This window comes from Lissotriton helveticus, chromosome 2_1 (assembly GCF_964261635.1).
Source record: "Lissotriton helveticus chromosome 2_1, aLisHel1.1, whole genome shotgun sequence".
NCBI lineage: Eukaryota > Metazoa > Chordata > Amphibia > Caudata > Salamandridae > Lissotriton > Lissotriton helveticus.
Window position 1 is genome coordinate 1,030,176,464 of NC_136059.1, and position 26,312 is coordinate 1,030,202,775.

At 48.0% G+C, this 26,312-nt stretch overlaps 1 protein-coding gene across 1 annotated transcript in view; it reads right to left on the reverse strand.

Moving 5' to 3' along the window:
• KIF27 (kinesin family member 27) overlaps positions 1-26,312 on the reverse strand; it is a 437,315-nt gene that overhangs the window by 82,929 nt on the left and 328,074 nt on the right. The gene's annotated exons all lie outside the window — the stretch shown is intronic.

Consider the following 26,312-nt stretch of genomic DNA (forward strand, 5'->3'; position numbering starts at 1 on the left):
TGTTAGATTCCTTACCTTAGAATAGATACCCCAGCAATACCAACCCCAGTGGAGGGCCTGCGAACCAAGATCACACCAGAAAGTCCTGGAGAACCGAACGGACAAAGAAGCTGTCTCTCCGGACGTGGCTGTCCAGGCAGTAGTGCTTGGCAAAGGTGTGCAGCGAGGCCCATGTAGCTGCCTGACAAATGTCCTGCAAAGGGATTCCCCGTCCCAAGGCAGTAGTAGCCGCCGAGGCCCGAGTGGAGTGGGCGTGCAGCCCCACAGGAGGATCCTTTTTAGCCAAGGAATAACAGATCTTAATGCACAAAACGACCCGCCGAGAGATGGTTTGTTTGTGCACCGCCTGTCCTTTCTTAGCGCCCACGGAGCCAACAAAGAGTTGGTCGTCCACCCGGAACTGTCGTGTGCGGTCCAGGTAAAAGGAGAGTGCACGTTTTGGGTCCAGAAGGTGGAGCCTCCCTTCCTCTTTTGAGGGATGTGGAGGCAGAAAGAAGGTGGGCAAGGTAATGGTCTGCCTGAGGTGAAAGGCAGTAACCACCTTGGGTAGAAAAGAAGGATGAATCCTCAGAACAACTTTGTCCGGATGGACAGAAAGGAAAGGAGGCTTAGAGGAAAGAGCCTGGAGCTCACCCACTCTTCTGGCAGAGGTGATGGCAACCAGGAAAGCAGTCTTTAGAGTCAGAAGGCGTAAAGGACAGTTGTGGAACGGCTCAAAGGGAGCACACATCAGATAGGTTAACACCAGATTCAAGTCCCACTGAGGCATTACAAAGGAAACAGGAGGAAACATGTGAGTAATGCCTTTCAAGAATCTATTTACAACAGGGGACTTGAAAAGAGAAGGCTGATCAGGAAGCCTCAAGAAGGCTGAAAAGGCCGAAAGATAGCCCTTGATAGTGCCCAGAGCAGAGCCCTGCTGGGCCAGGAAAAGAAGAAAGAGGAGAACATCTGAAAGAGTGGCAGATAGGTGATCCACAGCCTTTGCTGTGCACCATGCCACAAATGTGTTCCACCTGCAGGCGTATATCGTTTTTGTGGAGGGACTCCTGGTTGCCAGAATGACATTACAGACTTCAGGAGGCAAGTCAAATGGCATCAACTGTTACCGCTCTCCACGCATGTAGGTGGAGGCTGGACTGGTTCGGGTGGAGGACCGTCCTCTGCTGTTGCAACAGAAGGTCCTCCTGAAGAGGCAGTCAAATCGGGGGATCGATTGACATACTGAGTAGCTCGGGATACCAGTATCTTCGTGCCCAATCCGGAACAACAAGGATGACTTGGGCCTGGTCGCGCCGCATCTTCTTCAGCACTCTGGGCAGAAGTGGTATAGGCGGAAAGGCGTACAACAGACCACAACGCCACTCGTGACGAAAAGTGTCGCCGAGCGAGTGCCGCCTTGGAAATTCCAACGCGCAGAACTGATGACATTGCGCAAATAGATCTAACCAAGGCTCTCCCCACTGCTGAAAGAGACCTTGCGCCACGTCCGAGTTCAGATGCCACTCGTGATCCATCATGCACCGATGGCTGGGTTTGTCTGCCCTGGCGTTCAGGGAACCTGCCAGGTGTTGAACCACCAGGGTGATGCCCTGATGTTCCAGCCATGACAAGAGGCGCAGAGCCTCCTGACATAGGGTCCACGACCCCAACCCGCCTTGCTTGTTGCAGTACCACATGGCAGTGGTGTTGTCTGTGAACACCTGCCTACACTCCCCCGGACAGAGGGAAGGAATGCTTTCAGTTCAAGCCGGATCGCCCGAAGCTCCAACAGGTTGATGTGGAGCCGGGACTCCGCTGGAGACCAGAGGCCTCTGATCTCACCCTCTCCCATGTGGCCACCCCATCCCATGAGGGAGGCATCCGTCACCACTGTGTGCTCCGGTTGGGGAAGGGAGAGGGCGCTGCCCCGGACCCAATTGCGATTTGTGAGCCACCACTGCAGTTGTGTCGCAGTGCCCTCCGAGATTAGGACGTGGTCGGACAGGTTGCCCTCATGTTGTACCCACTGGAACTTCAGGTCCCACTGCAGAGCCCGCATTCGCCACCTGGCGTGATGCACCAACAGGATGCAGGAGGCCATCAGGCCCAGAAGCAGTAGGGTCAACCGGACCGAAACCCGGGATAAAGGCTGAAAGATCGGAATCAGAGCCTGAATATCCTGAACCCGCTGCTCGGGAGAATAAACCCCAAACTGCGCTGAGTCCAGAACTGCTCCGATGAAGAGGAGCTGCTGGGAGGGAATCAGGTGTGACTTTGGCACGTTGATGGAGAACCCCAGCAAATGCAGGAGATCGGCCGTAATTTGGAGGTGGGAGACGAATGTCTAGGGCGAGCCCGCCTTCAACAACCAGTTGTCAAGATAGGGGGAAGACTGGAACCCCTAATCTGCGTAGATGAGCTGCGGCCACTGCCATCAATTTCGTAAACACCCGAGAGGTACTGGTGAGCCGGTGAGTCCAAAGGGGAGCACAGTAAACTGAAAGGGCTCGTGGGCCACCGTGAACCGCAGGTAGCGCCGGTGGGCAAGCAGGACGGGAATATGGAAATAAGCGTCCTGCAAGCTCAACGCTACCATCCAGTCTCCAGGGTCTAGGGCAACCAGAACCTGAGCTAAAGTCAACATCTTGAACTTCTCCTTCCGGAGGAAGCCATTGAAGCTCCTGAGGTCCAAGATAGGGCGCAGGCCCCCTTTGCCCTTCTTGGGAACCAGAAAGTAGTGGCAATAACAACCACGTCCTACTTCTGGCCCATGAACGCACTCAATGGCCCCCTTGGCCAAGAGGGCCGTAACTTCCTCCTGCAGAAGTTGCAAGTGATCCCCCGACAGGGGGTGGTACTACGGTGGCATGGCTGGGGGTGTTGCCTCGAAGGGGAGGGAGTAGCCCCTTTGAACGATTTGCAGCACCCACCTGTTCGTGCGACCGCGTTGAGGTTGGTTTTGCGGCCTGTGGCTAGACGAACGTGCGGGGGCGCCCCTTCCTTGGCCACGAAAGGGAAGAAAAGCAGAAGTCTGCTGGCGCTGGGCCGACAGGCCCAAGGACTTGGTCGTAGCCCTGGAGTCCTTAAAGTGTTTTAGCGCGCTATCTGCCTTGTCGCCATAGAGGCGACGGCCATCAAAAGGCATGTCCATGAGAGTGCTCCGGACATCCCCCGAAAAGTTGGTGGACCTCAGCCAGGCGTGACAACGAATCGCCATCATCGCTGCAATCGCTCTGCCCAGCGAGTCTGTGGTGTCAAGTCCACAAAGAATGGAATATCGTGCTGCATCCCGCCCCTCAGCAAGTGCTTGGGCGAGCCGTATCTTGGCCTCCTCCGGACACTGGGGCAGCATGACCGCCACCATATCCCACAGAGAGTGGGTGTATTGGCACAAAAGGCATGCAGTATTAATGGACCGCAGTCCCAGATTAACCGAGGAAAATAGCTTCTTTCCAAACTGCTCCAGCCTTTTGGATTCCCAGCCCGGTGGTGCGGTAGGGAATGCGGTTTGGGACGTGGAGGCCTGGATAACCAGGCTCTCAGGGTTGGGGTGGGTGGACAGAAAGCAGGGGTCGCCCAGAGCTGGGTGGTGGTGCCGGGCCACGTTCCAATCCACAGGGGGAACTGTGGAGGGCTTGGCCCAAGTGCCCATCAGAACGTCAGTGAGGGCCTCATTAAACTGCAGTAAAGGCTCCGAGGAGGTTACTGGCGGTTGAAGCACCTCGGTGAGGAGGTTAGTCCTCACAGCCGCCCTGCGCAGCACCACAGCATAAGTTGCTCCCTCCTCCGTAGCCACGGAGGGAGGGAGCATTGCAGGGTGAAGCCTGCTCACATCACGATGGCAGTAAGAATTCCGGGTGGCTGGCTGGCAGCGATGTGACTTTTACCCACTTGGGATTTATTTTGTGATTGATGTTGAGCAGCAAGCGCGCCCATGAACTACATTATCCAGAAGGCTGAGCTCTTGGCCACGCCCATCTGGGCGGGAATATTAAGACTCACCTGTGAAGGCGCTGCTGCTCATTACAATCTATGCCACTGAAGAAGAGAGTGTTAGCTCTTGAAACGCGTCTGGCTGCATTTTGAAAGTAACTGTCTGCTAAAGCTTTGCTGCCTGAAGACTGCCATTAAACAGTGTGAAATGCGATGTCCTGCGGTTTTCTTACATGAGGTTCCTGTTTGGATGGATGGATGGATGGATACATATATATATATATATATATATATATATATATATATATATATATATATATATATATATATATAGATGAATATATATTATACAGATCTCTGTATCTGTTTTCGGGTGGAGTAACTGATGCTTTCATGTCAGAAACATCTATAAAAAAAAGGCCTCTTCTGGCCCTGTGGCACCTGCAGGAAGATTAGACTACATATCGGCGATCCCCATAAGGACTGCATTTATTGTCTTCACCCAGACCGTCCCAAGGACTGTAAGGTATGCCGCACGTTTTCCTCCAAGACTTTAAAAAAAGATTGTGAAGTGAGGCTTTTATTAGGGCTGCAGAGGCCTAAAGACAGAGATGATCCTGTTTCTGATGAGGAGAGTGATGTTTCTTCAAGATCCTCCTCTAAACGCCTCAAAAAAGACTACTGGATGACTCCGCAGGTCATTCCTCTCAACAACATCCCAAAAAAACACACAAAAAGTCATCTAAAAAGGTTTTCAAAAACATGGCTCCTCTTCCAAGTTGCCTCTTCAACACAATGTTAAAGATTCAGTTTCTGTCAAAAAATCCTCTCAGAAACTGGCTTCCGAATCTTCTACTCCCCCTCTGAAGGTTAAACATACTTTCAAAAAGCCTACCTCAGCTCTGCCGATGGACAGCTCATCGGCAGCAGCCTTGACGACGAGGAAAGCCTTCTCGGGTGCTACTGTGGTAACGTCGTCGACGTCAACCGTCACCACTGTCACAGTGTCATCAGCGTCATTCTCATCATCGACGTCATCATCAACAAGCCAAGTCCCTCTGTTGTCGACAGTAAAGATTCCGAAGGCTTCCAAGTCATCAGCGACAAAGCATTCAACAACGGCGACGCCAAATCTCAGGTCGACAGTGATTGCCGTGTCGACGACGAGCCTATCGTTAACGGCAAACCTCTAATCTCACCCATCATCTTGTCGACGGCCTCGTCGACGATGGATATATCGTTGACGGCGATACTGTCGTCCACGCCTTTATTGTCTACGATTGAATCTCTGTCTTCATCGACGCCGCCTACCTTGGTTGACGGCTCATCGTGGACGACAACAGTAACTTCCAGAATGCAGTCAGATACTCCAGCGACGACGACTGCGTCGATGACCTCATTGATAACCTCAACATCAAAAGCAGGAAAATTGATTTTTCACCCAAACTTAGAGCAAAAAAACTAACTCCTTCTTTGACATCACCAAGTAGAGTCCAGTCTTTGTTGCCAACACATCTCTTGGATGATGATTACTCTGAAAAAGAAAGCCTCTTTGTGGTGTGCAAAGCCCGTCAGAGCTTAATGTGTAGTATCAGGAAGACTCAGATGAGCAAGAGTATTATGGTTAGCAATTCTATTACTCTGACCAAGGCCGCCAACAACAAATTCAACAAGATATGATATGCCTTCCCGCCACTCTTGTTATGGATTTACAATCCATGCTAGCGGATTACAGAAACAGATTTCTGCCAACATCGCTGTTTCCTTCACAAGCACCTCTGCCACCTTCTATGGTGTAAAGTCAACCTCCGCCTTCTCCTCAATCAGAAGTACCTTTACAACAACTATCATCCATTGAGGAAGAGGAAGAAGAGTAGGAGGAAGGGGAGATACAACAGGAACAACAACAACATGATGAATAGGACGATTACATAATTCCTCCACCAGCATCTCCGACCCCACCAAAACTGATTCACCTCGAGGACATAGGCGTTTTCCACAAACTCTTAGGGAGAGGAGCCAGGCATTTTGAGCTTCCAATGCCTATGCATCAGTAAGACTGTTTCCTTTATGATTTCAAGAAGCCGTTCAGGAAATGAGTCAGATCCATGCCCATTATTGATTATCTCTGGGGCCAAGGTTTGAAATAATGTGGACTCCAGCAACAGTGCCGTCAGTCTTATTTTATTTATTTATTTAAAAGATTTATAAAGGGCACAGCCACCCAACAGGGTTTACAGCCGCTGAGCAGGACAAGCGAGGTTGAAGTTAGTTGGAAGCAAGGAATTAAACCTGACTATAAAGAAAAGTCTTCAACTTTTACGAAAGGCCAGGAGAGACAGACAGGTCCTGAGTTCCAACAGGAGGGAATTCCACAATTTAGGGCCCAGGTAAGAGAACAAGCGGCCTCCCATATGGGTCCGCCTCACTCTAGGAACTGAGAAAAGAGAAAGGCTGGCCGATCTCAGTTTATGAGTGGGTTGGCAAGGCTTGGCAAGGCTTTGTATGCACAAGGGGACCAAACCGTGCTGAGTTCGGAACATGTAACAAAGAGCCTTGCACTCAATACATTTGTGTACTTTGAGCCAGTGAAGTTGATGAAGCAGAGGGGAAACAGAGACGTACCAAGGCAACCGAAAAAGCTGGAGATCCGCCGCATTTTGAATAAGCTGGAGATGGCAGACAGAGGCCTTGTCCGCACCCAAATACAGTACATCACCATAATCAAGTCTGGAGATCACCAAGGCCTGCAAGACGGTTCTTTGGGCAGCTGGTGGAATTAGCCAAAGGATTTTCTTTAGCCATTTAAGGACCGTAAAGCAAGCCGAGGTTACTCCAGACACTTGGGCTCCAAGATAACGCTTACTATCAATGGTAAAACCCAAATTCTGAACTCATGGGGCCGGAAAAGGTCCTAAAGAGGCAGGCCAATGGCTTGCTCCCCATAGCTCAGGGTTCTTCCCCACGATGAGGAGCTCAGTATTGGAACCATTCAGCTTTAAAGCATTTCTGGACATCCAGAAGGAAATATTATGCAGTGAAGGGTCCTGATGCTGAGCAGATGAAAGACAAAAAATATTCTGCGTTTCGTCTGCGTAGAAGAAGATGGTCAACCCAGATTTTTCTGCAATGTTCGCCAAAGGGCGAACATAAAGATTGAAAAGTAGAGGAATCAGGATCGAGCCCTGAGGTACTCTTAAGGAAACTGAGTTAGATTTCGAGGAGTGTGAACAAACGTGAAAGGAGCAATACTCCAAAAAAGAGATCAGCCAGTGCAAGGACACACCTCCAATCCCTGAGGCTTCAAGGGGATCCACCAGAATGGAATGTGAGACCGTGTCAAAGACTGCACTCAAATCCAATAAGATGAGCAATGCCAAACCACCACAGTCAAGCTGCTGCCTGAGGTCCTCCGTGACCCCAAGTAGAGCCGATTCAGTACTATGACCAGGACGAAAGCCAGACTGTGACGAATTGACTAACTTGTGCAGTATCACATGTGCAGAGAGTTGAGAGCTAATGTGTCTTTCCAGTATTTTGGAAAAGGTAGAAAGAAGAGATATGGGCCAGTAATTAGACCAGCAGAAGGTATCCAAACCAGTCTTTTTCAGCAATGGGAGCACAAGAGTGGGCTTCCAATTTCGGGGCACCTGCCCAAGATTTAGAGAGGAATTGAGAAGAGTAAGAATCACACAAGTTGATAAAAAGTATAAGGCACCAGATGCCGCACCTGCTTGTCTCAGTGGTCATCCAAGACCAGACCCAGTGATATCACAAATGGCGCAAAGTAGTTAAAAACCCTTCAGCACCATTATCAGCACCCCTGGACAAGGAAGGTAGAAGGCTTGATAACATAGGCAAGCGTTTCTCCACTATGTCTGCATTAACTGTCAGAGCATCTAATTCTGTGGTGTTATTGAACAAGTTACTTACCTTCGGTAACGCTTTTTCTGGTAGATACTATATCTGCCTGTGGATTCCTCACCTTGTGAATACCCCCTTGCGTCAGCAACATTCGGAAATTCTTTTTTCGTAGCCTCGCGCCGACGTGGACTCCTGACGTCATAGAGACACGACCTCGCTCGCGACTCCGCTGACGTCACCGACGCCTATAATAGGCCCACGCCGGCGTGATGACATCAGTTCCGCCCTTTTTTCCGTGCCATCGAGGCACACGGACGGACCAATGACAGTAGAAATATACAAGTATACACAGTACACAGTACTCAAGGCAAAACACACAGTGTTAAGCAAAAGCAGGAAAGCAACTGAAACATTTCCTTGACAATAAAATATATATATATATTACACTACAGTAACTCTGGCATAGAAGAGTGGACAACGGGGAGGCGGGTGGGTCGGTGAGGAATCCACAGGCAGATATAGTATCTACCAGAAAAAGCGTTACCGAAGGTAAGTAACTTGTTCTTCTGATAGATACATCTGCCGTGTGGATTCCTCACCTTGTGAATAGAGTCCCACAGCAGTCCCCACTCCCGGAGGAGGGTGTCCACTCTTCTAAACCAGGAAATCCTGAAGGACAGAGCGCGCAAAATGGCCGTCCCTCCTCACTTCGGAATCCAAGCAGTAATGCTTCGCAAAAGTGTGGAGGGAAGACCAAGTCGCCGCCCTACAAATATCCTCCACAGGCACACCTCTAGCCAATGCTGAGGTTGAAGACTTAGCTCTAGTTGAATGAGCCCTTATACCCTCTGGTGGTTCCTTACCGGCCAAAGAGTAGCAGATCTTTATGCAGAGGACGATCCATCTCGATAAAGTCCTTTTATGGACCGCCCTTCCTTTCTTGCAGCCAGCAAATCCAACGAAGAGCTGGTCTTCCAAGCGAAAGTCCTTGGATCTGTCCAAGTAAAAGGACACCGCCCTCTTAGGGTCCAGACGGTGCAGTCTCTCCTCCTCCTTGGAAGGGTGAGGGGGAGGATAGAAGGTAGGTAGGGTAATGGACTGTCCTAGATGGAAGGGAGTTACCACCTTAGGCAGAAAAGCAGCCCTGGTCCTAAGAACCATTCTATCAGCATGAATGGTCAGGAATGGGGGCTTGGAGCTAAGAGCTTGAAGCTCACTAACCCTCCTTGCCGAGGTTATTGCCACCAAGAAGACTGTCTTAAGGGTAAGAAGCCTCATGGGACATTTGTGGAGAGGCTCAAAGGGAGCCCCCATCAAAAAGGTCAATACAAGATTTAAATCCCACTGAGGCACAATGAAAGGTGAAGGAGGGAACATATTAGTAAGACCCTTCAAAAACCTTAAGACCACAGGAGACTTAAAAAGAGAGGGCTGGTCAGGCAAGCAGAGAAAAGCCGACAGCGCCGACAGGTAACCCTTTACCGTGGCAACCGCCAGACCCTGCCGCGCCAAAGAAAGAGCAAATTGTAGAACATTAGACAAATGGGCCCTCAAAGGATCAACAGACCTTTCCCCACACCACGTGACAAATTTCGCCCATCTATAAGAATAGATGGACTTAGTGGAGTCACGCCTGGCTGACAAGATGACATCCACAACGTCAGGCGGGAGGGAAAAGGAATTCAGGTTGCCCCGCTCAATCTCCAGGCATGAAGGTGCAATGTCTGGAGGTGGGGGTGTAAAACCTGCCCCTCCATCAGAGAGAGGAGGTCTGCCCTGAGAGGGAGACGGAGCGGCGGGTGAGAGGAGAGGTGGAGTAGATCTGTATACCACACCCTTCTTGGCCAATCCGGAGCGACCAATATGACTTGGGCCCGGTCTTGGCGAATCTTCCTCAGAACCCGAGGAATCAAGGGTATGGGGGGAAACGCGTAAAGGAGTTGATCTTTCCAACTCAACTGAAACGCGTCCCCCAAGGCTCCTTGCATCGGATACTGGAGACTGCAGAACGACAGGCAGTGCGCATTCTCGCGAGTGGCAAACAGGTCCACCCGAGGAGTCCCCCACATCTGAAAGATGTCGTGAACCACCTCCGGGTGCAGCCTCCACTCGTGGTCGGCAGAGAACTGCCGACTGAGACTGTCTGCACGAACGTTCAGAACACCGGCCAGATGATTTGCCATCAGACAAATCTGATGGTCCTGAACCCAGGACCAGAGACGCAGAGCCTCTCTGCAGAGACACTGCGACCCTACTCCTCCCTGCTTGTTGATGTACCACATCGCAGTCGTGTTGTCCGTCAGGACTTGAACAGACTGACTGCGAAGGGAAGGGAGGAAGGCCTTGAGCGCCAAACGTATCGCCCGCAATTCTAGAAGGTTGATGTGAAGCAACCTTTCCTCTGGAGACCAAAGGCCTTTGACCTCCAGATCCCCCAGATGAGCACCCCACCCGAGAGTGGATGCATCCGTTATCACCGTGGCCACCGATGGGGGAAGTTGAAAAGGCTTTCCTTGGGACAGATTGCCTTCCACGCCCCACCAAGACAGATCCGCTGCAGCTTCTCTGGAGATCCTCACTGACTCCCTGAGGTCTCCGCTGTGCTGATACCACTGCCTGCGGAGACACCACTGGAGCGCCCTCATGTGCCAGCGTGCATGGTTGACCAACAGAATGCATGAAGCCATCAGACCGAGCAGGCGAAGGACCTTCAGGACTGGAACGACCGCTCCATTGTAAAATAAAGGAATCATCTCCCGTATGTCGCGAATCCTTTGAGGGGGAGGGAATGCACGACATACGGTTGTGTCCAGTACCGCACCTATGAACAGGTTGCGCTGGGAGGGCACCAGGTGAGACTTGGGTACATTTATTGAAAAACCCAACCTGTACAACAACTGGGTTGTCTCCCGCAAATGATGGAGCACTCTCTCTGACGACTCCGCTTTGATCAGCCAGTCGTCTAAATAAGGGAATACCGGAATCCCTGACCTTCTGAGATGTGCCGCCACCACTGCCATCACCTTGGTGAAGACTCGAGGCGCAGTAGTAAGTCCAAACGGAAGGACCGCAAACTGGTAGTGCTGCGATCCCACCGTAAAACGGAGATACCTCCTGTGCGACTTCAGGATTGGGATGTGAAAGTAAGCATCCTGCAAGTCGAGTGACACCATCCAGTCTTCTTCTTGCAGCGCTTGAAGAACCTGAGCAAGGGTGAGCATCTTGAATTTCTCCTGTTTCAGATAGAGATTCAAGATCCTGAGATCCAGGATTGGACGAAGCCTGCCATCCTTCTTCGGAATCAGGAAATACCGGGAGTAGCATCCCTGACCCCTTTCCTGCTCTGGGACCACCTCTATCGCACCCTTTCTTATCAGAGTTAAAACTTCCTCTTGCAGAAGAGACAGATGCTCCTCGGAGCAATACCCTTGGCAAGGAGGGAAATTGGGAGGGAATTCCCGAAAGGGAAGGGCATACCAATGACAGTAGAAATATACAAGTATACACAGTACACAGTACTCAAGGCAAAACACACAGTGTTAAGCAAAAGCAGGAAAGCAACTGAAACATTTCCTTGACAATAAAATATATATATATATTACACTACAGTAACTCTGGCATAGAAGAGTGGACAACGGGGAGGCGGGTGGGTCGGTGAGGAATCCACAGGCAGATATAGTATCTACCAGAAAAAGCGTTACCGAAGGTAAGTAACTTGTTCTTCTGATAGATACATCTGCCGTGTGGATTCCTCACCTTGTGAATAGAGTCCCACAGCAGTCCCCACTCCCGGAGGAGGGTGTCCACTCTTCTAAACCAGGAAATCCTGAAGGACAGAGCGCGCAAAATGGCCGTCCCTCCTCACTTCGGAATCCAAGCAGTAATGCTTCGCAAAAGTGTGGAGGGAAGACCAAGTCGCCGCCCTACAAATATCCTCCACAGGCACACCTCTAGCCAATGCTGAGGTTGAAGACTTAGCTCTAGTTGAATGAGCCCTTATACCCTCTGGTGGTTCCTTACCGGCCAAAGAGTAGCAGATCTTTATGCAGAGGACGATCCATCTCGATAAAGTCCTTTTATGGACCGCCCTTCCTTTCTTGCAGCCAGCAAATCCAACGAAGAGCTGGTCTTCCAAGCGAAAGTCCTTGGATCTGTCCAAGTAAAAGGACACCGCCCTCTTAGGGTCCAGACGGTGCAGTCTCTCCTCCTCCTTGGAAGGGTGAGGGGGAGGATAGAAGGTAGGTAGGGTAATGGACTGTCCTAGATGGAAGGGAGTTACCACCTTAGGCAGAAAAGCAGCCCTGGTCCTAAGAACCATTCTATCAGCATGAATGGTCAGGAATGGGGGCTTGGAGCTAAGAGCTTGAAGCTCACTAACCCTCCTTGCCGAGGTTATTGCCACCAAGAAGACTGTCTTAAGGGTAAGAAGCCTCATGGGACATTTGTGGAGAGGCTCAAAGGGAGCCCCCATCAAAAAGGTCAATACAAGATTTAAATCCCACTGAGGCACAATGAAAGGTGAAGGAGGGAACATATTAGTAAGACCCTTCAAAAACCTTAAGACCACAGGAGACTTAAAAAGAGAGGGCTAGTCAGGCAAGCAGAGAAAAGCCGACAGCGCCGACAGGTAACCCTTTACCGTGGCAACCGCCAGACCCTGCCGCGCCAAAGAAAGAGCAAATTGTAGAACATTAGACAAATGGGCCCTCAAAGGATCAACAGACCTTTCCCCACACCACGTGACAAATTTCGCCCATCTATAAGAATAGATGGACTTAGTGGAGTCACGCCTGGCTGACAAGATGACATCCACAACGTCAGGCGGGAGGGAAAAGGAATTCAGGTTGCCCCGCTCAATCTCCAGGCATGAAGGTGCAATGTCTGGAGGTGGGGGTGTAAAACCTGCCCCTCCATCAGAGAGAGGAGGTCTGCCCTGAGAGGGAGACGGAGCGGCGGGTGAGAGGAGAGGTGGAGTAGATCTGTATACCACACCCTTCTTGGCCAATCCGGAGCGACCAATATGACTTGGGCCCGGTCTTGGCGAATCTTCCTCAGAACCCGAGGAATCAAGGGTATGGGGGGAAACGCGTAAAGGAGTTGATCTTTCCAACTCAACTGAAACGCGTCCCCCAAGGCTCCTTGCATCGGATACTGGAGACTGCAGAACGACAGGCAGTGCGCATTCTCGCGAGTGGCAAACAGGTCCACCCGAGGAGTCCCCCACATCTGAAAGATGTCGTGAACCACCTCCGGGTGCAGCCTCCACTCGTGGTCGGCAGAGAACTGCCGACTGAGACTGTCTGCACGAACGTTCAGAACACCGGCCAGATGATTTGCCATCAGACAAATCTGATGGTCCTGAACCCAGGACCAGAGACGCAGAGCCTCTCTGCAGAGACACTGCGACCCTACTCCTCCCTGCTTGTTGATGTACCACATCGCAGTCGTGTTGTCCGTCAGGACTTGAACAGACTGACTGCGAAGGGAAGGGAGGAAGGCCTTGAGCGCCAAACGTATCGCCCGCAATTCTAGAAGGTTGATGTGAAGCAACCTTTCCTCTGGAGACCAAAGGCCTTTGACCTCCAGATCCCCCAGATGAGCACCCCACCCGAGAGTGGATGCATCCGTTATCACCGTGGCCACCGATGGGGGAAGTTGAAAAGGCTTTCCTTGGGACAGATTGCCTTCCACGCCCCACCAAGACAGATCCGCTGCAGCTTCTCTGGAGATCCTCACTGACTCCCTGAGGTCTCCGCTGTGCTGATACCACTGCCTGCGGAGACACCACTGGAGCGCCCTCATGTGCCAGCGTGCATGGTTGACCAACAGAATGCATGAAGCCATCAGACCGAGCAGGCGAAGGACCTTCAGGACTGGAACGACCGCTCCATTGTAAAATAAAGGAATCATCTCCCGTATGTCGCGAATCCTTTGAGGGGGAGGGAATGCACGACATACGGTTGTGTCCAGTACCGCACCTATGAACAGGTTGCGCTGGGAGGGCACCAGGTGAGACTTGGGTACATTTATTGAAAAACCCAACCTGTACAACAACTGGGTTGTCTCCCGCAAATGATGGAGCACTCTCTCTGACGACTCCGCTTTGATCAGCCAGTCGTCTAAATAAGGGAATACCGGAATCCCTGACCTTCTGAGATGTGCCGCCACCACTGCCATCACCTTGGTGAAGACTCGAGGCGCAGTAGTAAGTCCAAACGGAAGGACCGCAAACTGGTAGTGCTGCGATCCCACCGTAAAACGGAGATACCTCCTGTGCGACTTCAGGATTGGGATGTGAAAGTAAGCATCCTGCAAGTCGAGTGACACCATCCAGTCTTCTTCTTGCAGCGCTTGAAGAACCTGAGCAAGGGTGAGCATCTTGAATTTCTCCTGTTTCAGATAGAGATTCAAGATCCTGAGATCCAGGATTGGACGAAGCCTGCCATCCTTCTTCGGAATCAGGAAATACCGGGAGTAGCATCCCTGACCCCTTTCCTGCTCTGGGACCACCTCTATCGCACCCTTTCTTATCAGAGTTAAAACTTCCTCTTGCAGAAGAGACAGATGCTCCTCGGAGCAATACCCTTGGCAAGGAGGGAAATTGGGAGGGAATTCCCGAAAGGGAAGGGCATACCCATTTTCTACAAGATTGAGAACCCAAAGATCTGACGTAACCGATTCCCAATCCTGTAGAAAATGGGTAAGCCGGCCCCCAACCGGACCCACATGATCCTGAATGTCGGATCTAGGGCTGCTTCTCAGGGGCAGGAGGGTTGGAGGAAGTGGAGGAGGAAGAGACCTGACGTCCACGAGGACGCACTCTTTGCTTTCCCCTGTAGGACCTGTATAAGGAGTTTTGCTGCTGCTGTTGTTGCTGCTGCTGCTGCTGGCCTTGCCGGAAATTCCGAAAGGCAGGACGGCCAAAACCTCTGAATCTTCTGCCAGTTGAAGAACCTCTCATTTGGAGACCCAGGGATTTAGCAGTCGCCTTGCAATCTTTAAACCTCTCAAGGGCCGCATCAGCCTTCTTCCCAAAAAGGCCTGAACCATCGAAAGGAAGATCTAATAATGTCGCCTGAACATCAGCCGAAAAGTCAGAAGATTTCAACCAGGCAGACCTCCTAGTAGCGACAGCAGTGCCCATAATGCGCGCCACAGAGTCTACAGTATCCAAACCGCTCTGAATAACCTGGCGAGCCGCTGCCTGAGCGTCAGAGAGGACTTCCTCAAAATCCTTCCTGCTGTCATCAGGAACTTTTGGAACCAGAACATGTAAAGAGTCCATCAGAGCGTGTAAATATCTCCCCATCAAGCAAGTGGCATTTGATGACTTCAATGCCATACTGGCAGAGGAGAAGGACTTCTTTGCCACCTGATCCTGCTTCTTTGCTTCCTTCTCAAAAGGAACCTGAGGGAAAGCACTAATGTTCTTTTTGGAGCATGCAGCCTGAATGATCAAACTCTCCGGTGAAGGGTGAGAGGTTAAAAAGGCAGGATCATCAGGGGCAACCCTGTATCTTCTGGCTACACTTTTAGAGACAGCTGGAGCAGACAAAGGTTTTTTCCACACCTCCAGAATGGGCTCTGTTAGAGCTTCATTGAAAGGAAGAAGAGGTTCCACCACTGAACTCGGAGAATGGAGTACTTCAGTCAGAATATTAGATTTGAATTCTGCTGTAGGCAAAGTCAACTTAAGCAGACTGGCAGCCTTTCTCATAATCAAATGATAGGGTTGAATGTCCTTAGAAGGAGTACTAGAACCTGATGGTAACTCCCACTCTGGAGAGAAATCCAGGCTTCCTGCTTCTGCCAAATCTTCAAAAGTATCTTCATCCAACTCACCCTCCTCGAGATCAGATTGTGAGTCCAAAAACCTCCTTTCCTCCAGAAGGCGCTGAGCCTCTCTTCTGGATCTCATCTTGACCCGTTTTGCCCTCGGATCCACCATCGGCTCCGACGGATTCGGAATCGACGTCGGGATCGAATCCGCAGGTTCAGAGGGATGTGTTCTAGGTCGACCCGGAGCTGGCGAAGCCGGAACCGGCGTCGACGGCTTCGGTGGAGCCGGAAAATGCCACGGCGGCGTCGGAGCCGGCATGTAAGGCATAAACGGAGCCGGAGGGTAGGAGTGAGGGACTCCTAAGTTAAACGCCAAAGGACCCATGGGACCCGAAGGTGCACCAGAGGGGTACCACGACCTCGAAAAGACTCCATACATCGCGTTGAGAAACGCAGAAGGGTCCTGGCCTGGGGCAGGAAATGGTGGATGAAAACCTTCAGGCCTGTCCCGAGGAGCGTTCGGATTCGGCTCACCTAAGGGCTCGGAATCCTCATCCTCACGAGGCTCCTCCTCATCTCGGACCGGGGACGGCGCCGGAGATGGATTCGGAGCCGGATTCGGAGTCGGAGACGGAGCCGGAGACGGCGCCCGTGACTCAGAAGGGGAAGCCTCACCTTCAGGTTCTGGATCCGAAACTTCAATGGTCACCACCTTCGAACGAACCTTCGGTGACCTCGACCTCGACCCCGACTCCTTACCAGAACGACGTCGGGACTCATGTCTCCTCTTCTTATGTTTCCTCTTCTTTGAAACATGGTCCGAAGCCGACTTCGAAGACGACCTTCCTCTAGATCTAGACCTGGACCTCGATCTCGACTTCGACCTCGCCCTTCGAGAACGAGACTTCGACGATTTTCCTTTTCCAGCTTTCATTTTAGCCACCAGGAGCTTCGCCTCTCTCTCTCTCAGGGCCTTCGGGTTCATTTTCTTACACGAAGAGCAGTCCTCCACATCATGGTCCGAGCTCAAGCACCAGATGCAGTCGCTGTGTGGGTCGGTAATGGACATCATTTTGCCGCATTCTCTGCAGGGCTTGAAGCCGGTCTTTTTTGAAGACATTGTCGAAGAGACAGGATACAGAGACGCAGAAAATGTTAATAATAAAGACAACAAAGTATCCGTTGGCTACAGAGATTCCCGATAACCGTTAGCGTCGACGACGCGGAAAAAAGGGAACTGATGTCATCACGCCGGCGTGGGCCTATTATAGGCGTCGGTGACGTCAGCGGAGTCGCGAGCGAGGTCGTGTCTCTATGACGTCAGGAGTCCACGTCGGCGCGAGGCTACGAAAAAAGAATTTCCGAATGTTGCTGACGCAAGGGGGTATTCACAAGGTGAGGAATCCACACGGCAGATGTATCTATCAGAAAGGCCATTACAATAGGCAAATGTGGTCAGATATTGCCACTTATATCAATAACTTTCCATCAGACGTCAAAGAAGAGGCTAGGAATATTTGGCTAAAGGACGAACGGTCCGCCTCAGAGATAACAGATTGTGCGATGGGCATCGTTTCCACCGGTTTCCGTCAACTGGCAGGGTAGCACTTTTAAGATGTCAGGGATGGCTGAAAGCGACAACATTCAGTCAAGACCAAGATTGTAGATCTGCCTTATAACGGTGAGGAGCTTTTTGGAAAGCATATCGATGAAGCGTTACAAGGGATAAAGAAAGATACAGACACTGCTAAGGCCCTTGGCACTTTACAGTGTAGAAAGATGCCTTTTTGTAGTGTATGGGGCAAGGGTCAGTCATACTCCAGAGGAGACTACCAACAATACCAGTATCCCACTTATACCTCTTCCAGCCAACAATATACGCAACAAATTGTACAAAGCTAACCACCTTGGCTCCTGAGTCGCAGGAGTTTCAACACTTAAAGATCCCACAAGCATTTACGCCTCTTAAAGTTAGAGATCGTTTCCATGATTCAAAAGGGACAATAGAAAGCGTTTCATTTCACCAGAGGGGGAAATGATTCTACTCCTGATTCTCCTTGGTTCGCAAGAAGTCAAAAAAGTGGAGACCAATTCTAGATTTGAGAAGTCTAAACAAATTCCACAAGAAACAGGCGTTCCAGATGCTCACCATCCAGGATGTATTACAGCTTCTCAACAAAAACGACTACATGGCATCCTTAGACCTTCCGGATGCATATTTCCATATACCCATACACAAGAAACACAAAAAGTTTCTCAGATTTGCGGTGGCCGGCAAGCACTATCAATTCCGAGAATTGCCTTTCAGCTCAAATTGGCCACTCACATTTTCACAAAATGCCTAGCACTAGTAGCAGCATATCTCAGGCAACATCCTCACCAAATATTTCATTACCTCAATGACTGGCTAGTCAAGGCTCCAACCCACAACACCACAAGAACATCTAACAAGGACTGTCTGGGCCTCTTCAGTCAACTAGGCATCACCATAAATCCAGAAAAATCAGTCCTCCAACCCTCCCGGCGACTAACTTTCTTAGGAGGCATCCTCTATACTACCTTAAACAGGGCTTATCCCACATTGGAAAGACAACAGAGGTTAATAACTTTGGCAAACCGCATACAAAAAAGAAAGTTTTCCATACGCCTTCACAAATCTCTCCTGGGCATGATGTCCTCTTATATTCTTCTCGTGCAGGTCAGCGGAACATTCGACGACATAATTCAAGTAACTTTACCCATGGTTTCCTCACTAATCTGGTGGACACAGCCTCGTCATCTGTCATTAGGCTTACCATTCCTGTTGCAAGCCTCTCCCCTAATGATAATAACAGATGCTTCTCTGGATGGCTGGGGAGCTTTTCTACAATAACTTCAGATCAGTGGCAAATGGTCACCATCTCATCGGAACCTTCATATAATTCTACTCGAACTAAGAGTCATGTCCCTTGCTCTACAAGCCTTCTTACCTAGAATAAGGAATTCCTCAGTGGTTTTCATGACAGACAATACTACGACAATGCACTACTTAAACAAGCAAGGTGGAACACAATCCCTTCCTTTATCTCAAGAAGCTCAACTGATTTGGAACTGGGCAATTGAGCACAAGGTCTCAAGGACAGCAGAGTATATACCAGGAAAGCAGAACACCATAGCAGACACACTAAGCAGGCTACAAACATTCTGCGACGAGTGGGAGTTGAATCCAAGCACTCTAAACCAAATTTTCTCCCGCAGGGGCAAGCCAAACATAGACCTATTTGTAACATCTGACAACCCCAAATGCCAGTACTTTGCAAGCAGGCATCCCCAACAGGGATCATTGGGGAATGTCTTTTCAATAGCATGGTCTGACATATTTGCCTTTGCTTTTCCTCCCATTCCTATCCTTCCAAGGGTGCTAAAGAAGATAAAGGTGGAGCCCTGCAAAATCATCTTAATAGCCTCAGCGTGGCCCCCATCAACACTGGTACACGGAACTTCATCCTCTGTCATTGCAACCTCTGATACCCCTCAAACCGATTCAATTTCTATTAACAATGAACCAGGGAGAAGTAAAACATCCAGACCCCGGTTCTCTGAGATTATCCGCTTGGCTCCTGAGTCGCAGGAGTTTCAACACTTAAAGATCCCACAAGCATTTACGCCTCTTAAAGTTAGAGATCATTTCCATGATTCAAAAAGGACAATAGAAAGCGTTTAATTTCACCAGAGGGGGAAATGATTCTACTCCTGATTCTCCTTGGTTCGCAAGAAGTCAAAAAAGTGGAGACCAATTCTAGATTTGAGAAGTCTAAACAAATTCCACAAGTAACAGGCGTTCCAGATGCTCACCATCCAGGATGTATTACAGCTTCTCAACAAAAACGACTACATGGCATCCTTAGACCTTCCGGATGCATATTTCCATATACCCATACACAAGAAACACAAAAAGTTTCTCAGATTTGCGGTGGCCGGCAAGCACTATCAATTCCGAGAATTGCCTTTCAGCTCAAATTGGCCACTCACATTTTCACAAAATGCCTAGCACTAGTAGCAGCATATCTCAGGCAACATCCTTACCAAATATTTCATTACCTCAATGACTGGCTAGTCAAGGCTCCAACCCACAACACCACAAGAACATCTAACAAGGACTGTCTGGGCCTCTTCAGTCAACTAGGCATCACCATAAATCCAGAAAAATCAGTCCTCCAACCCTCCCGGCGACTAACTTTCTTAGGAGGCATCCTCTATACTACCTTAAACAGGGTTTATCCCACATTGGAAAGACAACAGAGGTTAATAACTTTGGCAAACCGCATACAAAAAAGAAAGTTTTCCATACGCCTTCACAAATCTCTCCTGGGCATGATGTCCTCTTATATTCTTCTCGTGCAGGTCAGCGGAACATTCGACGACATAATTCAAGTAACTTCACCCATGGTTTCCTCACTAATCTGGTGGACACAGCCTCGTCATCTGTCATTAGGCTTACCATTCCTGTTGCAAGCCTCTCCCCTAATGATAATAACAGATGCTTCTCTGGATGGCTGGGGAGCTTTTCTACAATAACTTCAGATCAGTGGCAAATGGTCACCATCTCATCGGAACCTTCATATAATTCTACTCGAACTAAGAGTCATGTCCCTTGCTCTACAAGCCTTCTTCCCTAGAATAAGGAATTCCTCAGTGGTTTTCATGACAGACAATACTACGACAATGCACTACTTAAACAAGCAAGGTGGAACATAATCCCTTCCTTTGTCTCAAGAAGCTCAACTGATTTGGAACTGGGCAATCGAGCACAAGGTCTCACTGACAGCAGAGTATATACCAGGAAAGCAGAACACCATAGCAGACACACTAAGCAGGCTACAAACATCCTGCCACGAGTGGGAGTTGAATCCAAGCACTCTAAACCAAATTTTCTCCCGCAGGGGCAAGCCAAACATAGACCTATTTGTAACATCTGACAACCCCAAATGCCAGTACTTTGCAAGCAGACATCCCCAACAGGGATCATGGGGGAATGTCTTTTCAATAGCATGGTCTGACATATTTGCCTTTGCTTTTCCTCCCATTCCTCTCCTTCTAAGGGTTCTAAAGAAGATAAAGGTGGAGCCCTGCAAAATCATCTTAATAGCCTCAGCGTGGCCCCCATCAACACTGGTACACGGAACTTCATCCTCTGTCATTGCAACCTCTGATACCCCTCAAACCGATTCCATTTCTATTAACAATGAACCAGGGACAAGTAAAACATCCAGACCCCGGTTCTCTGAGGTTATCCGCTTGGCTCCTGAGTCCCAGGAGTTTCAACACTTACAGATCCCACAGGAATGCAGAGAAGCCCTATCTTGGGCTCGGGCGAACAGTACCAAAAGAGCATACCCTTTAAAATGGAAATGATTCTGTATTTGGTGTAGATCAGCTAGGGTGCACCCTCTTTGGTCATCTCCAGAGGAGATTTTGCCATACCTCCTACATCTGGCACATAAACAGTTGTCTTATGCTTCCAACAAAGGACACTTAGTGGCTATCTCTCGTTTCCAGAGATTATCTGAGATTCTATCTTTGTAATCAAACAGACTGGTAAAGCAATTCCTTAAAGGTTTGTTCAGGACTTTTCTGCCTGTGAGAGCTCCTCCTACTACATGGCAGCTCAACACAGTGCTTGCACAACTGAACCTATACATAGAGCGGATACAAAGTTCCTGTCCTGGAAGGCCACCCTCCTCCTGGCTCTTACATTGGCAAGGAGAGTTGGTGAACTCCAGGTTTTCACTATCCAGAAGCCATTCTTTCAGTTTAAACACAATAAGGTAATTCTGCACACCAATCCTAAGTTTATCCAGAAAGTCCCTTAAACAAGCCCGTTGTACTAAAATCAATTTACTCAAAATCCTCTAATGTCAGCTGAACGTGCTTTGCATTCCTTGGATGTCAAGTGGCTCCTAAAATTCTGTCTGGCCAAACCAAATCATTCCACAAATCCACTTAATTGTTTGTAGCTTACAGTGCACATGGGAAAGGTTTCCCTCTCATGGAGCAAAGAATCTCTAGATGGATATCTAGTCCAATTCTTTTTAGCCATCAACAGTTGGGCCAGCATCTGCCGTAAAAAGTCCATGCTCACTCTACTGGAGCCATAACGACGTCTCTGGCGCTGTTTGCCGGTGTGTCCCTATCAGATATCTGTAGGGCAGCAACCTGGAAGATGCCACACACATTCACTAAGCATTACTGCTTGGACTCTGAAGTCATGAGAGATGCTGCAGTAGGACAAGCAGTGCTGGACATCTTTCAGTGAAGGTTTTTTCTTTCTTCCCATCATCCATTTTTTGCGCACATTTTATATTCCTGTTAGATGTGTATTTATTTACTGTTATGTATACACAAAGCATTGTTTCATCTTGCTGGTATAATTATGTATCTATATGTATATACATACATTCAGAACACATGATCAAGGCCGCAGGAGTCACCAGCTGCTACACGGCCCCCCCTTTGCTGAGCAATCCCGGGGCCCACATGAACAGTATTCGCTCCTGCTGCTGCACCTGCTCCATCAGGTGTATGTTGGGAGTTGTGGTCATACATTAGACTACAGCTGTTGTGATTGGTCTCCCATCAATGGGAGCGCTCAAGTACATACAAAGGAAGGAGAAGGTAACACCTGGTGGTGAAAAGCTTCAGAAAAAAGCGAGACTGCCGAAATGCATCATGCTGTTACCCATCAGTGAATAAAGACTCTCGTCAAGTACCCGGCTGTGTCCTTGGATTACTTTTGAATAGAGTGGTTGTGTGGTGATATATATATATATATATAGATATAGATATATAGATATATATATATATATTAGCATACTCCTTTCGTTCCTTCAATTCATACGATGCCGCAGGAAAACAGAGGAGACCGGATGCCGCGTTTCGATCCCGTGGGATCTTGTTCACTTGACGGGCTACATGGTGGTTGTTTCGGTTTTATAGGCCATATTTTCGTTTGTAAAGTGAAACGCACCAAAAAGTGTCCAAATGCTTTTGTGATACAAATCGTTCAACAAAACTTGGTTAATCATTGCTACTTTAGTACCTATATATTACGGTACACATGATTTAAAAAAAGAACATACAAATAAACATACTCAATGGATGTGGCACATCCCATACAGTAGTTGAGTATCTATAGAATATTAGAATCATTGACCAAATATTAGTCTGATTTATGCATTATTTGTCAATCAATTTCATTGGAATCCATGTATAAATACCATGGGGTGGGGTTCCCACCCTTCTAAATAATGCATAATAGATCACAAATACAGTACTGTAATCATAAATATCAAACATTTTCAGAGCAAAAATATGTGCAAACGTTGCAAGGTAAAAAAGATTTTAACAAAAGATTTTTAAAAAGAGGATAAGTCATATGGACATACTAATAGATGTAATATAGTAATAAAATGTCTTTAAAATCCTTAAAATCATTCACCTTTGATTGTCTAACTAATGCATTTTTTGCCAATTGAATTCATTGGAGTCCAGGTATAAATACCAGAGGGTGGATTTGCCACTCTTCTGTAAAATGTATATCAAATCATAAATTCAGTACTTTGATCATAGAATTGCGATTTGAAGTTTTGTAAACACGAATATGTGCTAATATTGATAGAAAAAGTGCCAAGTTCTAATATATCAAAGAAACCTATTACCATAAAAAAACATAAAACCATGTGTAAAATATTTGAAGAGTGTTTCGGCGGTGGTTACTTAAAAAAACAAGTGTTTATATTTAGTCTGACAAACAGCTCACTACTTGATGGTCACATTATTGTGTTAGTTTATACTGAATTGTGCAAGGTTAATTGAACTAGAGGCGAGTATAAAGGTCTTCAGTAATATTAAGACCACTGGGGGATCTGGAATAGAGTTCTAGAATATAGTTTGTTTCCAGTCGTCTCGGCGCTTTTACCATGTCTCCTTCTCTTTTCCCTATATATGTATATATATATCCATTAATTAATTTCATGGAGCAATGTGCTAATTACTGCTGTTTACTCCGATTCAAGCATGTGAATCGATTAAAGTTCCAATACTGGAGTAAGAAAATAAGTTACTTACCTGTAACTGTAGTTCTCTAGTATTGAAATATTTCATAGATTATGCGACCCACCCACCTCATGGAAAGGCTTTTCTTTGTCTCTCAGTTACTTCTATTGGTACGCACTGTGCTTAGAAAATCTTAGGGACTAGAGCTTCTCTCAGGAAGGTTCTACAGAGTGGTGTCATCTGATTGTTTTTTTTCTAAGTTTGGTCCTTTTTTAAATAAGGACACAGATATGTTACTAAATAATGAGGCATTAGGCCTTTAAGTTCTATGTCTATTGTGACATTACATCTTAAATGTACCAGGGACTCCCATCTTTATCTCGACGAAGCGGGAAATGATTAAAGCATGTGAATCTATGAAAGATTCCAATACTGGAGAACTACAGTTACAGGTGAGTAACTTATTTTATTATTATGATTTGCTGATTTTATTAATCAGAACAATAAAATCATGAATGCAAATCAATATTGAGACAAATGGTCCACGATGCATAGCGTAAATGGCCTCAATTCATAAATTCAAAATCCAAAATTCATCAGATGCCCCGTTTTGCTCACTCCTGCATTCCTCTTTCATTCAGAGCGCGGGGGAAGGTGGTATTCTCAGTGGCAAATATGCTGCCCCTCCACCATCAAAGTCATCTGCTTTGACAAGAAAAGTGTTGAAGGTACTGGCCCCTCTGACTTCATCAAGAACAAAGAGAGACTGGAAGCGTGTTTAAGGGCAAACATACATGCCCCCTCGGTATACAAATTTCCATAGAAGGTATGCAGATCCTATAACGGTGAGGAAGGGAACATTGAGGGGGATGGGGGAGAAGCTGCACGTCAGGGATGGCTGATCAAGTCGGATCGGTGGATCCGATTGATCAGAAACAAGAGCCCTCAAACATCCAGATGGATGTCATGCTTCATCATTGGGCAGCTACTCATCGGGCAAGTGCAGGAATGCCCAACGTGGCCATCAAGGGAGCTTTTTGCAGTAGATCTGTAAAAATAAGATGCCACGATGAGAGAGGGTATAGTGTCTGTAGATTGGGGTGAGATGTAATCTTAAAATGAATAAGAGAACCCTAAAAGATTTTAAATGTGTGAGTGCTCCTGTCATGAATAAAAACAGAGTGTGGCTGTGTATGAAATAATGTTCAAAGGCAGCTCAATTGGTGGTATCAACAAGGGTCAACATGTTTCTTGCCTTACATTGACATGAGAGATCTTGGCAATTCATCAGGAACAGTTTTTGCCTAATTTACAGGAGATTGGGAATATGGATAAAGTTAGATACCCAAATTGAATATTTTTGATCTCTTCTGCAGGGAGCATGGCCTGGAAGTCAACGTGGGCAAGACCAAGCTGATGGCCTTTACACCAAAACGTAGACCCCGGCCAAAAATATTCTGTCAGCTAGAGGTGGTTACTGTATTTACCTATCTTGGGATACAGATAGCAAACGACTCGAGATGGTCGCAGCACATAGAAAAGGCGGTCTTGAGGTACCAACAGATCTCGGGGGCACTTCGGGTGGAACATAAAAAATCGAAGTCCAAGCCAATAAAACCCGTCTTGGCTGTATATGACGCCAAGGCTCTTGGGTCTGCCCTCTATGGGGCAGAGCTGTGGGGATTTGGGAAGCTCCTCCCCTTGCAGATATCTGAGAATAGGTTTTTCAGGGGAATTATAGGACTCCCACAGAGCACACCATTAATTCCACTTGGTCTTGATCTAGGGAGAAGATCAGTTAGCGACCTAGCGAGGTTGCGCCCGATTCTCTATTGGAGACGCCTCTGGACTACCCCGGAGATCCGGCATTATGCAGAGGGGTTCTTGGCCATCAATAATGCTGACACCTTCCACAAGATAGTCTGGCTAAAAAATCTCAGGACTGCCCTAGGTGATCTTGGCCTCTCAAATTTATGGGATAATCCATCTGGGGAACCCTTCCCAAGTAAAAATACGATTAAAGATCTATACTGGGATTGGGTAGCTGTAAGACTCTGGAACAAAACCAGATCGGACTCCATGACGGGGCGTTTTTGGGAAATCAAACTGTATCCTACCCTGGAACCATATTGGGACAGCATTACTAATCCTGGGGATAGGAAGCTCTTCTTCCAGTTAAGATCAGGTGCCCTTCCTTTGAGATCATTGACAGGTAGGTGGAGGAGTTCCTCCACCTCTTGCTGCCCAGCCTGTGGTGTAGCAAACGAAAGCATAGGCCACTTTCTATTTTTGTGCAAAGCTTACACCACCCCGAGAAAAGTCTGGTTAGTCCCTGTCTGTAGAAACTTAGGGACATCTAGGGGTGTCGAGGCACTACGAATACTTTGCACCTCCACCGATATGCCTGTTGCTCTAGCAACAGCAAAGTACTTGGGGTGGGCATGGTCTATTAGACGGAGGGCAATTCTCTCTAAAGCAAATTGATCGGGGTACTTTTTGTGGCTTTTGTGTAATCATGCATCAAAGTTTTTTGATTATTGCCTATGTCTGCACAATTGTTTTAAAACTTATTGTACAATTGGGATACAATCTTTTAAATTATGTATTTTAAATGTATGCTTGTGCTTTTATGAGTATAACCCTCGAATAAAGCATGTCTCTTAAAAAAAAAAAAGATACCCAAACAGACGATTCACCATAATATTTTGAAGTGTACCTTA